The sequence below is a fragment of the Zea mays genome, chromosome 7 (genome assembly GCF_902167145.1).
Source record: "Zea mays cultivar B73 chromosome 7, Zm-B73-REFERENCE-NAM-5.0, whole genome shotgun sequence".
NCBI classification, from domain to species: domain Eukaryota; kingdom Viridiplantae; phylum Streptophyta; class Magnoliopsida; order Poales; family Poaceae; genus Zea; species Zea mays.
In genome coordinates this window covers 41,447,764-41,459,980 of record NC_050102.1, presented here as the reverse complement: position 1 = coordinate 41,459,980, position 12,217 = coordinate 41,447,764, and positions in this window count along the sequence as shown.

Below are 12,217 nucleotides of genomic sequence, written 5' to 3'. Positions count from 1 at the left end.
CTTGCTCGAGTTAATCTGATTGTGGAATGTCCGGGCCACATGGTCGGACTGTCCTGCCATGCCCAGGTTCCAAATATGGTACATAACAATTGGTTAAAAGGTCCAAATTGGTTTTTTACATATGTATATGAAGGAGATCTTGTGCTCGTGATACGTTCTCAAGATAAATTGCAATTTCCTTATATTTAGTTCTCAAGATAAATTGCAATTTCCTTATATTTAGGTCCACCAGTGAAATTTTAAAAACATCGATTCAATTTTAATTTTTTTAGTAAAAACTACGCAAGAAGTTAACCTTCTCTCTATCTCTACCACCGTCACTTTAGGTTGTCTGCATGGGTAAGCACCCTCTAAAGCTTTAGAGGCACCATAAAACCACATCAGGTGTTTTTAAAGAACGTTCTGAATTTAGGGCATATCCTCGTACACCTAAATCTACAGTTTTCTCAACCTTTTCTCTAATTTTTTAGTACTCTAAACTACAAATTAAATACATAATTAATATGTACATACCAATTTAGACTATAACAAATACATATGCGAAAAACTAATTTAAAATATAATAGCAATACAATGTATTGTGTGTAGGAGATGAATTTAGAGAAAAACATCACGGGAGATAGGGTTTACAGGGATGGAACCTTTTAGTGGGTGGTGAAAATGAGATTTAGAAGGCTAATAAAAAATAAATATATCTATATAATTAAATGTTTATTATTAAATTTATCATAAAATTTATTTATATTTTGCATTGATTTATTTAATATTATAAATATTATTTCTATCCCACCTTCGCCGAAAGCTATATTTGAGCTTTTCTTACCAAACACGCATAGATGAAACAACTTTTCTCTACGGTAATTGCATGGTTGCCTCTACTAGAGATGCAACTCAGATTTTATCCTTGTTTTTTAAAGTTTGCATATATGTCCCTCTTTTTTTTAAACAAACTAACCGTCTGTCCCTACTTTGTTGTTGCCACTTAACGATGTTAACTCTATCCATAAAAAGACATTCATGCCTTTGTAACATTGTCTCTCCTTTTATTAATTGTTTCTAAATTTGTTCTCACTTTGATTTAAAAGTTTGGATATAATTGCAACATAAATATGACCATAAAATTTAAAAGTAAATATGTCAACTTTAAATTTAAAAATATTTTGAAATTGATGAAAATAAATCGAATTCTACATTATTTCTGACAAAACTGATAACATTTTAATTATATATTTTGAAAATATTTTCAAATTATAAATAAAATGTTGTCAATTTTGTCGAAATTTAATGTGAAATTCAATTTATTTTCATTAAATTTGAAATATTTTAAAATTCAAAACTGAAATATTGATATTTTGACTTGTATCACAATGATATTTCAAAGTTTTATATCAAATGGGAGCAAATTTTTAAGGGAAATTTGGATCCATACCATTAAAAGATCACCACTTTGGATCCATACCATTGCTATCTCACTTACATGTGGGTCCACATGAGTCAATGACATGTGGGGTTCATGGTATATATCTAAAGTTTGGATCTTTTAATGGTATAGATCCAATTGTTCCAATTTTTAAATACTTATAAAAGGAGGGGTAATGGTACAACGATATGAACGTTTTTTTTTGCGGACTAAGTTAACGTTGTTTAGTGCTGATACTAGAATAGGGGCAAACTATGTGTCCATTCTTTTTAAAAAAAAGAGCATACATGCAAACTTTAAGAAATAAAAGTTTAAAAACAAAATCGTATCGCCGAGCAGTGGCAACCTTGCAACAGCCCCAAATTGTTTTCAGCTTTTTCACATATACACACACAGTTTATTAGGTGAAGCTAGAAATGCTAGCTTTTTTCAGTTTTCTTACTGCTATGTTTATTACCAAACGTTTTTAAAACGATTTTAGCTTGTCAAACTGTTTTACGAAACCAAAGAAAGAACTGCTTCACCAGTGAAACTGAGGTGTAGCAAATAAGCTCATGCTAATAAAGCCTGTTTGAGGTGAGTTTGACCGACTGTCAGTGACTTCGCAGGTATCATCTATGTACATCATCAAATCCAGATTTTAGTGTACTATAGAGAATGGAAGGCATTTGATTTGCAGCAACTCATGAACCAACTGTCATCTTAATTATTAGAACCGATACCGATCGATTGGTACTCAACATAGTCGCTATTACTATAATTAATGTGTAGTATTAGGACCGCCTCCAGATGAATCTTATTAGGTTAGCTAAACTACAACTAGCTGGCTTCTAAATATACGGAGATACATGAAGTAGCTGCAGCATCTGACAGCCGTACGTGGCAATTGGCAACTTGGCAAGAACAGCACAAACCCACGTGAGACAGCTCGGACCAACCATGCATGCCCTTTCACGATACCCGGAAACTTGACGCACTTGTCGGTACAGTAGCACAAATTTCCTCAAAAAAACAATTTTTTTTTTTGACGAGGCGCCGCCCAACCATCGTCTTAGAAAGAACGAAAGGTACCCAACCATCATCTTAAAAAGATAATAATATTTCTTTTGTTTTGGCGTTAGACATCTCAACCGAAAAGGTAGAGGCCGGTCCAAGTAGCTCTTGGAAATCGTTACTCCGCAACCTCTTCTGTTTTTGTCGGCAGCTGATAAGTGATGGTAACCGATAAACTGCCCACTCACTTAGTTTTGTGGGCATCAACGTTTCCTAAACCAGGGATAAATTTACAATTAGGGCGTAGCAGCCGCACACTTTGCATGCATGCGTGCATGCAGGGATTAAAACAAACCAGATTGGTCGGGATAACGCCTCTCCCATTTTTATTTTTATATTGCATTCTGCAACGGAGCTAGAGAGATGAGGAAAACAAACTAAAACGAACGGAACAAATTGATAACAGGTAGGAACCGAAGGTAAAAAGCAGAAACGTTCTTGTATAGATTATAAAAATAAAGTAGTATTGCAATCAATTAAAACATCTCATATAGACATATGGAACCAATATATTATGATATACATAATTACATGTTGGTTTGTTGTGATGTGGCATAATCATCTATAATTTATTTATTGTATTATCTAAAACAGAATATTATATACGGATAAAAACGGGATATCCTGAATAAGACAGGGAAGTGATAACGGTCGGACAAACATGCATAACATTTTTATCCCATTTTTTATATTTACCAAAAATAAAAAAATAAAAACGATCAAGATATCTATAAATACGAACTCAAACAAAAACAATTCGATGTAGTGTTCGGAGCGGAACAGAACGGCATGCATATCCCTGACGGGTTTTCACCCCTAGCTATTTGCACATGCTATATACTATATGGAAAAAAAAGCTATATCCCTTTACAATACAAGTGACCATTTATGTTTTAATAATTTATCGGCTAAAATTTTCTAGTCACGCACATTTGAGAGTGACCATTTATTTGGTTACCTTTTATGGATCATTACTCTCGATGATTAGGAATCTAAATATCATGAGAAAAGAAACTTAAAATTTGTTGCAAGTCATTTCTGCGGATCCCTAATCTTCAAGGCTGCTTGCACGGTCCAATTGAAAATTTCGTACGCCCTGCCCACGGATTACTTGAAAAGAAGGGAAAGTAAGTTTTAAAATTTTTCAAGGTAACCCTTGTGTATGTATAAAAATTTACTCAACAACCAGACCTTTGCGCATGAGAAAAAAACGGGCAAGTGTAAAATAGTGAATTGCTGCTGCCGTGACAGGATACAGGGAAAAAAGGTCAGTGAAGGTTGGTGCCTGCTGGTTAGTGTCAATTTTGTCAAGCCGTGAACGTGATACATGAACCCAAAAAAAAAACCCAACCCTTCCTGTCACTTGTCAGGTCCCTTTCATGTCAAGCTCTTCTCCGGCTGGCAGGATGGAGCGGTGGTTGAAATGGCGTCTTCCTAGACAAGCATCGGCAGAGCACCAAGTTTTACAAAGTACGGCCTTCTTTCAACAAATGATTATTTCTTGAATCCTGGGTTTTTTTCTATATTTTTAAACTAATTCCTATGAAATTCTTATAATATTATTCCTACGTTCCAAATGAGGCCTACAAGTGCTAATGCTAGCCACAATACAAGAAAAGTGGAGGGCTTAAAATCAAGAAAGGCCATAATTTTGCAGCCAATTTATTTTCTGTCCTTTGATGCCAGTGTGAGTGGATAGTTTCGTAGTGTTATACAAAATGAAAAACTTAGATAAAACATATGTGTGTGAGGAAGACAATACTCTCGGCTGCCATGAAGACACACTCAAGCATTCTCATATAGCGAGCTACTGCGGGACCCATCATGACGAGACTTGACACCAATTAGAGGACCTCTCCTAACTCTAGCCAGAGGAGGGTCTTGACAATGTGTAACTTGACATCAAGACATTCGAAGGAATAACTACATCATTAAGTCTTGTAAAGAACCACTAAGAGACACGGGACCCATCAGCTATCAGAGCGCTCTAAGGACTCGACCTCTAGTGACTCATATGTCCTAGGTTGGGATTATCAAAGTCATCGAGTCCCCTTGTGCCATAGGATATCAATGAGCGGTCCAAGCCTTGGGGGCCCTCGTATCTCTAGGTGCTCATGTGTCTAAGTCCATGCACCCCTTAGCTTCAGGGAGCTATGAAGAGTACATATGCTCGAGACAATCCAGGCCTTAGAGCACTCTACGACACTTAGACACTTATGGCCCTCTTCTACCTCCAAGGTCTTTAAAATCCTTAGCATCACATTACAAGAGTCGCTGAGCCCTAATCCATTCAAGGACCAAAGCCCCCATGGGAACAAGAGACTTGGGGCTAGGGATGGCAACAGGGAATTCCCCGTCGGGTTTTAGCTCCCCATCCCCATCCCCGCGATGAAATTTTTTTGAAAGTCGCCTAGAGGGGGGGTGATAGGCAGAAACTGAATTTTATAAATTTAAAGCACAACTACAAGCCGGGGTTAGCGTTACAAATAAAACCGAGTCCGAAAGAAAGGGCGAAAACAAATCAACCAAGAAATAAAGAGAGTGACACGGTGATTTGTTTTACCGAGGTTCGGTTCTTGCAAACCTAGTCCCCGTTGAGGTGGTCACAAAGACCGGGTCTCTTTCAACCCTTTCCCTCTCTCAAACGGTCACCTAGACCGAGTGAGCTTTCTCCTTAATCAAACGGGTCACTTAGACCCCTCACAAGGACCACCACAACTTGGTGTCTCTTGCTTTGATTATAATTGTTTGAAGAACAAGAATGGGAAGAAGAAAGCGATCCAAGAACAAGAGCTCAAAGAACACGAGCAAAACTCTCTCTCTAGTCACTATTTGTTTGGAGTGGATTTGGGACTTGGAGAGGCTTTGATTTTATTGAATTGTGTCCTGTATTGATTGCACTAGCTCTTGTATTGAATGAGATGTCTGAAAAACTTGGATGCTTGGAGTGGTGGTGGTTGGGGGGTATTTATAGCCCCAACCACCAAACCAACCGTTAGGGAGGCTGTCTGTCGATGGGCGCCACCGGACACTGTCCGGTGCGCTAGCCATGTCACCCAACCGTTAGGGTTCTAACGGTTTCGACCATTGGAGCTCTGACAACTTGGGGCACCGGACAGTCCGGTGCCGCACCGGACAGGCACTGTTCACTGTCCGGTGCGCCTTCTGGCGCTGCTTTGACTCTGCGCGAACTGTCCGCGCAATGTTCACGTTTGCAGGCGACCGTTGGAGTCGACCGTTGCGCTTCTTAGCCGTTGCTCTGCTGGCACACCGGACAGTCCGGTGAATTATAGCGGAGTGGCTCTCTAGAAACTCGAAGGTGAAGAGTTCAGCCTGTACGGTCCCTGGTGCACCGGACACTGTCCGGTGGCACACCGGACAGTCCAGTGCGCCAGACCAGGGTTCTCTTCGGTTTCTTTTGCTCCTGTCTTTTGAACCCTAACTCGGATCTTTTTATTCGTTTGTGTTGAACCTTTGGCACTTGTAGAACATATAATCTAGAGCAAACTAGTTAGTCCAATTGTTTGTATTGGGCATTTCATCCATCAAAATCATTTGGGAAAAGGTTTGACCCTATTTCCCTTTCAATCTCCCCTTTTTGGTGATTGATGCCAACACAAACCAAAGCAACTATATAAGTGCAGAATTGAACTAGTTTGCATAAGGCAAGTGCAAAGGTTGATTGGAATTAAACCAATTTATACTTTCACTAGATATGCATGGATTGCTTTCTTTCTTTTAACATTTTGGACCACATTTACACCACTTGTTTTGTTTTTGCAAAATTCTTTTAGAAAATCTTGTCAAAGTCTTTTTGTAGATAGTCAAAGGTATATGAATAGAATTGTAAGAAGCATTTTCAAGATTTGAATTTTCTCCCCCTGTTTGAAATGTTTTTCCTTTGACTTAAATAAAACTCCCCCTTAATGAAATTCTCCTCTTAGTGTTCAAGAGGGTTTTAAATGTCAATTTTGAAAGTGGACATTCTAATTTGAAATATATCAACAATAAGATACCAATTGAAGATTTTCTATACTAATTGAAAATCTTCTTTAAAAACTTTGAAATCGGTGGTGGTGCGGTCCTTTTGCTTTGGGCTCATACTTTCTCCCCCTTTGGCATGAATCGCCAAAAAATGATACTTTGTGAGTGAAATGTGAGCCCTTTACTTTCTCCCATTGGTACAAATAAATATGAGTGAAGATTATACCATAGTGGAGAATAGTGCGGAGTGACGGCAAAGGGTACATAATACCGATAGAGTGGAGTGGAAGCCTTGTCTTCGCCGAAGACTCTATTTCCCTTTCAATCTATGACTTAGTAGAGGTATAAACTTGAAAACACATTAGTCATAGATATAAAATAGATATGATCAAAGGTATATAAATGAGCTATGTGTGCAAAGTATCAATCAAAGTTCCGAGAATCAAGAATGTTTAGCTCATTCCTAAGTTTGGTGAAGGTTTTCTCATCTAATGGCTTGGTAAAAATATCGGCTAATTGTTCTTTTGTGTTAACATAGGCAATCTCGATATCCCCCTTTGTTGGTGATCCCTCAAAAAGTGATACCGAATGGCTATGTGCTTAGTGCGGCTGTGTTCAACGGGATTATCCGCCATGCGGATTGCACTCTCATTGTCACATAGGAGAGGGACTTTGCTCAATTTGTAGCCATAGTCCCTAAGGGTTTGCCTCATCCAAAGTAATTGCGCACAACAATGGCCTGCGGCAATATACTCGGCTTCAGCGGTAGAAAGAGCTACTGAGTTTTGTTTCTTTGAAGCCCAAGATACCAGGGATCTCCCCAGAAACTGACAAGTCCCTGATGTGCTCTTCCTATCAATTTTACACCCTGCCCAATCAGCATCTGAATATCCTGTTGAGTCAAAGGTGAATCCCTTGGGGTACCAAAGACCAAACTTAGGTGTGTAAACTAAATATCTCATGATTCTTTTCACGACCCTAAGGTGAACTTCCTTAGGATTGGCTTGGAATCTTGCACACATGCATACAGAAAGCATAATATCCGGTCGAGATGCACATAAATAGAGTAAAGATCCTATCATCGACCGGTATACCTTTTGATCTACAGATTTACCTCCCGTGTTGAGGTCGAGATGCCCATTGGTTCCCATGGGTGTTTTGATGGGCTTGGCATCCTTCATTCCAAACTTAGTAAGAATATCTTGAATGTACTTGGTTTGGCTGATGAAGGTGCCCTCTTGGAGTTGGTTTACTTGAAATCCTAGGAAATACTTCAACTCCCCCTATCATAGACATCTAAAATTTTTGAATCATGATCCTACTAAACTATTCACAAGTTGATTTGTTAGTAGACCCAAATATGATATTATCAACATAAATTTGGCATACAAACAAATCATTTGCAATAGTTTTAGTAAAGAGAGTAGGATCGACTTTTCTGACTTTGAAGCCATTAGTGATAAGAAAATCTCTTAGGCATTCATACCATGCTCTTGGGGCTTGCTTGAGCCCATAAAGCGCCTTAGAGAGTTTATAAACATGGTTAGGATACTCACTATCTTCAAAGCCGGGAGGTTGCTCAACATAGACCTCTTCCTTGATCGGTCCATTGAGGAAGGCACTTTTCACGTCCATTTGATAGAGCTTAAAGCCATGGTAAGTAGCATAGGCAAGTAATATGCGAATTGACTCAAGCCTAGCTACGGGTGCATAGGTTTCACCAAAATCCAAACCTTCGACTTGTGAATAGCCCTTGGCTACAAGTCGGGCTTTGTTCCTTGTCACCACACCATGTACATCTTGCTTGTTGCGGAAAACCCACTTGGTTCCTACAACATTTTGGTTAGGACGTGGAACAAGATGCCATACCTCATTTCTCGTGAAGTTGTTGAGTTCCTCTTGCATTGCCAACACCCAATCCGAATCTCTTAATGCATCTTCCACCCTATATGGCTCAATAGAAGACACAAAAGAGTAATGTTCACAAAAATGTGCGACACGAGATCGAGTGGTTACCCCCTTATGAATATCGCTGAGGATGGAATTGACAGGGTGATCTCGTTGTATCGCTTGGTGGACTCTTGGGTGTGGCGGTCTTTGACCCTGTACTTCTTGATCATCTTCCTTGTCTTGATTATTGTCATCTCCCCCTTAATCATTGTTCTCCTCTTGAGGTGGCTCATCTTCTTGATCTTCTTCTTCATTGTTTTGAGCCTGATCCTCATCTTGAGTTGGTGGAGATGCTTGATTGGAAGATAATGGTTGATCTTGTGCTTGTGGAGGCTCTTCAGATTCCTTAGGACACACATCCCCAATGGACAGGTTCCTCAGCGCGACGCACTGAGCCTCTTCATCATCTAGCTCATCAAGATCAACTTGCTCTACTTGAGAGCCATTAGTCTCATCAAACACAATGTCACAAGAAACCTCAACTAATCCAGTGGATTTTTTGAAGACTCTATATGCCCTTGTGTTTGAGTCATAACCAAGTAAAAAGCCTTCTACAACCTTAGGACCAAATTTAGATTTTCTACCTCTTTTAACAAGAATAAAACATTTGCTACCAAAGACTCTAAAATATGAAACATTGGGCTTTTTACCGGTGAGGAGTTCATAAGAAGCCTTCTTGCGGATTCGGTGAAGGTAGAGCCGGTTGATGGGTGTTAATCGCCTCGGCCCAAAAGCGGTCCGGAGTCTTGTACTCATCAAGCATGTTCCTTGCCATGTCCAGTAGAGTTCTATTCTTCCTCTCCACTACACCATTTGTTGAGGTGTGTAGGGAGAAGAGAACTCATGCTTGATGCCCTCATCCTCAAGGAAGTCTTCGATTTGTGAGTTCGTGAACTCTGTCCCATTGTCACTTCTAATCTTTTTGATTCTTAATCCAAACTCATTTTGAGCTCGTCTCAAGAATCCCTTTAGGGTCTATTGGGTTTGTGATTCATCCTACAAAAAGAATACCCAAGTGAAGCGAGAATAATCATCCATAATTACTAGAAAGTACTTACTCCCGCCGATACTTATGTAAGCTATCAGGCTGAATAGATCCATGTGGAGTAACTCCAGTGGCCTGTCTGTTGTCATGATGTTTTTGTGTGGATGGTGGGTACCAACTTGCTTCCCTGCTTGACATGCGCTACAAACCCTGTCTTTCTCAAAATGAACATTTGTTAGTCCTAAAATGTGTTCTCCCTTTAGAAGCTTGTGAAGATTCTTCATCCCAACATGGGCTAGTCGGCGATGCCAGAGCCAACCCATATTAGTCTTAGCAATTAAGCAAGTATCGAGTTCAGCTCTATTAAAATCAACTAAGTATAGCTGACCCTTTAATACTCCCTTAAATGCTACTGAATCATCACTTCTTCTAAAGACAATAACACCTAAATCTGTAAAAAGACAGTTGTAGCCCATTTTGCATAATTGAGAAACTGAAAGCAAGTTGTAATCTAAAGAATCTACAAGAAAAATATTGGAAATGGAATGGTCAGGAGATATAGCAATTTTACCAAGTCCTTTGACCAAACCTTGATTTCCATCCCCAAATGTGATAGCTCTTTGGGGATCATCATTTTTCTCGTAGGAGGAGAACATCCTTTTCTCCCCTGTCATGTGGTTTGTGCATTCGCTATCAATGATCCAACTTGAGCCCCCGGATGCATAAACCTACAAAACAAGTTTAGACCTTGTTCTTAGGTACCCAAACGATCTTGGGTCCTTTTACATTAGAAACAAGCACCTTGGGTACCCAAACACAAGTCTTGGAGCCCTTGTGTTTGCCCCCAACATATTTGGCAACTACTTTGCCTGATTTGTTAGTAAGCACATAAGAAGCATCAAAAGTTTTAAATGAAACATTGGGTTCATTTGATGCAGTAGGAGTTCTCTTTTTAGGCATTTTAATATGAGTGGAATGCCTAGAGCTAGATGCCTCATTCTTATACATAAAATCATGATGGGAAACATAATGAGACTTCCTAGAATGAATTCTCCTAATTTTATGCTCAGGATAACCAGCAGGATATAAAATGTAACCCTCGTTATCCTGTACCATGGGAGCCTTGCCCTTAACAAAATTGGACAATCTCTTAGGGGCATTAAGTTTGACATTGTCTCCTTGTTGGAAGCCAATGCCATCCTTAATGCCAGGGCGTCTCCCATTATAGAGCATGCTCCTAGCAAATTTAAATTTCTCATTTTCTATTTCATGCTCATTGATTTTAGCAGTTAGTTGAGCTATGTGATCATTTTGTTGTTTAATTAAAGCAAGGTGATCATGGATAGCATCAACATCAACATCTCTACATCTAGTGCAAATAGAAATATGTTCAACAGTAGAAGTAGAGGGTTTGCAAGATTTTAATTCATCTATCTTAGATTTTAGCATGACATTTTCATCTCTAAGACAGGAAATAAAAACATTGCAAACATTTAAATCCTTAGCCTTAGAAATTAATTTATCATTCTCAATCTTAAGGCTAGAAATTGATTCATTTAGTTTGTCAATCTTAGTAATTAAACTAGCATTATCATTTTTAAGATTGGCAGTTGAATCATCACAAACATTTCTCTTTTCAACCTTAGTGATCAAATTAGCATTTTCAATTCTAAGGTTGGAGATAGTGTCATGGCAAATGCTAAGCTCACTAGTTAATTTTTCACATTTCTCTATTTCCTGAGCATAAGCATTTTTAACTTTAACATGCCTTTTGTTTTCCTTAATAAGGAATTCCTCTTGGCTATCCAAGAGTTCATCCTTCTCATGAATGACACCTATCAATTCATTCAATTTATCTTTTTGTTGCATGTTTAAGTTGGCAAAAAGAGCAAGCAAATCATCCTCATCTTCACTAGAGCTACCCTCATGACTAGATGTTGTATATTTAGTGGAGGCTCTAGATTTTACCTTCTTCTTTTTGCCGTCCTTTGCCATGAGGCACTTATGGCCGACGTTGGGGAAGAGAAGGCCTTTGTTGACGGCGATGTTGGCGGCATCCTCGTCGGAGGAGGAGTCGGTGGAGCTCTCGTCGGAGTCCCATTCCCGACATACGTGGGCATCGCCGCCCTTCTTGTAGTATTTCTTCTTTTCCTTCCTCTTTCCCTTCTTGTCGTCGCCCCTGTCACTATCACTTGATATAGGACATTTAGCTATAAAGTGACCGGGCTTACCACACATGTAGCAAACCTTCTTGGAGCGGGGTTTGTAATCCTTCCCCCTCCTTTGCTTGAGGATTTGGCGGATGCTCTTGATGATGAGTGCCATTTCCTCGTTGTCGAGCTTGGAGGCATCGATGGGGAGCCTACTTGATGTAGACTCTTCTTTCTTATCCTCCATCGCTTTGAATGCGACGGGTTGCACCTCGGGTGTGGAGGAGCCACCTTGCTCGACGATTTGCTTGGAGCCTTTGATCATCAACTCAAAGCTCAGAAACTTTCCTATCACTTCCTCGGGAGACATTAACTTATATCTAGGATCACCACGAATTAATTGAACTTGAGTGGGATTACGAAATATGAGTGATCTAAGAATAACCTTGACCATTTCATGGTCGTCCCACTTGGTGCTCCCGAGGTTGCGCACTTGGTTGACCAAGGTCTTGAGCAGGTTGTACATTGCTTGTGGCTCCTCTCCTTGGTTGAGGATGAATCGACCGAGCTCCCCCTCGATCGTTTCCTGCTTGGTGATCTTGGTCACCTCATCCCCTTCATGCGCGGTCTTTAGCACATCCCAAATCTCCTTGGCACTTTTTAGCCCTTGCACCT